Source organism: Pollicipes pollicipes, unplaced genomic scaffold, assembly GCF_011947565.3.
Source record: "Pollicipes pollicipes isolate AB1234 unplaced genomic scaffold, Ppol_2.1 Scaffold_4002;HRSCAF=4701_pilon_pilon_pilon, whole genome shotgun sequence".
Lineage (NCBI taxonomy): Eukaryota > Metazoa > Arthropoda > Thecostraca > Pollicipedomorpha > Pollicipedidae > Pollicipes > Pollicipes pollicipes.
Genome location: NW_023596420.1, coordinates 31944070 through 31946880, shown reverse-complemented (window position 1 = coordinate 31946880; position 2811 = coordinate 31944070). Strand labels below are relative to the sequence as shown.

The 2811-nt window shown below is 55.3% G+C and overlaps 1 pseudogene; it reads right to left on the bottom strand.

Moving 5' to 3' along the window:
• Positions 1-633: 633 nt before the first annotated feature.
• On the bottom strand, positions 634-2448 carry LOC119094384 (putative cytochrome P450 6a13; annotated as a pseudogene).
• Positions 2449-2811: the final 363 nt, after the last annotated feature.

The window sequence follows — 2811 nt, the reverse complement described above, 5'->3', positions numbered from 1 at the left end:
GATTATCACTGTCTGAGCTGGCGTTAGACGTGTTTCTCAAGCTTTCTTGCTACATTTTGATCAGAGAGCAATGATGCAGGAAATCGCACTGAGTCGAGCAAGTTCATGCAAATGCCAATGAGCTGAAAACTACTTTCATAGTTGAAATTAGACTCACTAAGCCCCTGGTCTCGCCGGTAAAAAAATCATAACAGAACACAGCGGTTAGGTTCCCGGACGCTGAGTGTAGCTTATGAGTTATGCTACTGACCATCGGCGGGCAGGGTCCCGCCTCATCACTCGTCCGTTAGCCGCTGTCAGGACCCAGCTTCCCGCTGCCCAGCTCTTCCCAGTACCCAGCCAATTACGGGATGGTGCGGAGCCACTGGCGCTCGAGTTACACTCCTGAAGAGACGGTGCTCAGCTACCCTCAGGAACGCGGACAGCTCCACGGCCAAGGTGCAGTGCTGTGATATATCAGCATCGCAGATAAGACTCTCGAACCCTTATCAAGCTCTTAGTGTCACGCTGTGGCTTTGTTTACTGCCACTCAGTGTATGGCAGATTACAACTATGTGCGTTATCGCTATCATCCCGCCGATGCTGTTGAACCCACGGATGCCAGGCACACCCTTCATTATTATATTAATCTTCATCTTATATCAGCCAAAACGCCATCTCCGTGAAAAATGTTCATCTTGTCATTTTTCTAAGGACCAATGACATCAAAGGGTCATTCCCAGACCAAGCTGTTTGCCTCCGAAGAGCGTTTGTGCCAAAGTTTTGTTCTGATCGTTCAGTAGCTTACCTAAAAGTCAAACACTTTGCAGAAATAAATTCCACGTGGCACCTCATTCCATACAGAGTTGAAAGTTGCACTTCAGTAAGTGGGTCATACTTTACAACTCGGCTCTCGACCAGACAGCGAGCGCCTACTGCATCTCACGGGGCACCGCGCGCAAGAAGCCCATGCCGTCCTTAGGGGTCAGCAGAAACGCATCCTCGCGGAGCGGCATGGGCGGCGGCGGCGTCCGCTTGCTCGGCTCCAGCCGGTTCTCCCGCAACACGGCAATCAGTGCCACCTTCGCCTCGAACAGCGCGAACCGCATGGCGATGCAGTTGCGCGGGTCCGCTGCCGAAGGGCATGTAGGCGCAAGGGTGGCGCGTCTCCCTCTCTTCAGGCAGGAAGCGGTCTGGGTCGAAGCGCAGCGGGTCCGGATAGTTGTCCGGGTCGCGGTGGATGTTTATGATCGGCATTTGGACGATCGTGCCACGCGGGATATGCACGTTCGTGCCGGGCAATGTGTAATCTCGGCTACACTGGCGCTCCATGCGCATGACCGATGGATAGATCCGCAGCGTCTCGGACAGCACCCGGTCCAGATAGGTCATCTCTGCCACAGCGTCGTAGGTCAGCTGATCGTCGTGGCGCTGCAGGACGTCGTCGATCTCGCGGTGGGCGGCGTCCTGGACGTCCGGCGACGTCGCCAGGCAGTAGGCGGCGAACGCTAGCAGCGAGGCTGTCGTGTCGTAGCCAACGATGAAGAACAGCACCGACTGGCTGACGATGCTGCTGTCACTGAGGATGCGCTTGCCGTCCTTGTCCTTGGTCTCCAGGAGCAGTTGAAGGAAGTCTTTGCGCGAGTTGTCAGCCTCGCGCTGCTGTAAAGTGTCTTTGACGACCCGTTTGAAGAATGCGTTGACGCGTTGATTGGGGTCCGGCAGCAGGCGCACGGACCTCAAACCAAAGAGAAGGATGAGTACGAGCCGGAAGCTGGCATATCCGCGAGGGGCCTCGAAAAGCTCGTGCGCGTTCTTGGCGAATTCAGAGTTGGGGTCTTTGAATGAGTTGCAATTGACACCGAACGCGCAGGAAGCGATATTATCCATGGTAAACCGACCGAAGCAGTCCTTAAGTTCAATCTCACCATTCATCTTCATTTGGTCTTGCACGTATGTGTTGAGATTTGAGGCGTTCTCCAGGCACAGCTGAAGCATGATCTTGAGTTTGCTGGCCGAGAAAGTTGGTGACATCACGGACCTGGTGTCCTTCCACGTCTTGCCGTTCAGTACTAGCAACATTTCACTGAAATCTTCTGTGAGCACGAACTCGCGCCGGTCCGTAAAGTACTCAAAATCTTTTATTGTGATCCTCTGAATCAGGTCCAAATCTCCGACGTAAAGTACCGGCTCACTCAGCTCAAAGTAACCGCAAATGTTCTTGCCACCTTGCTTGTGGTAAAGCCATTCCTCAAATTTGACAAAGGAGACCATAAACGGCCGTCCGAACTCCGTGCCCCAGGGAAACTTGGCGGTTGGGCCCGACACTCCCCTGGATCTCCAGAAGTCAAAGTGCCTGGTGACGTAGAAGTAGACGCAGACGAATGAGACGGCCAGCACCGCTAGCGGTAGCGGCGAGAAGAGCCTGGAGAGCACTGACAACACCACCGAACTCACCCACCCGATCATGGCGGCGTGTCTGGAGCCGGTGCTCCTCTCACGCGCGGCACGGAAAGATTCCGGCCGGCCGCGGGCGTCCGCGGCTGCAGCCTTCGTAGCGCCTCATCACCCAAATTGATACCAAGGACACAGCGCTCGCAGCCGGCCGACTGACGAGTAACGCCACGTTGCTGACGCAATGCTCGTGATGCAAACTACGCGCACAGCCATGGCGGCGCGCAGATTCTTATGCCCATACGCACACACCGCACACGCAAATACTCACGTCAACGGGTCGTCATTGGGTTTTACGACACACTCAGCTGCTGAGAGCACATGGCGCCGCCAGACTTTACCCTGGCAGGAAGGGCGCGCACCACACCATACGCCAAC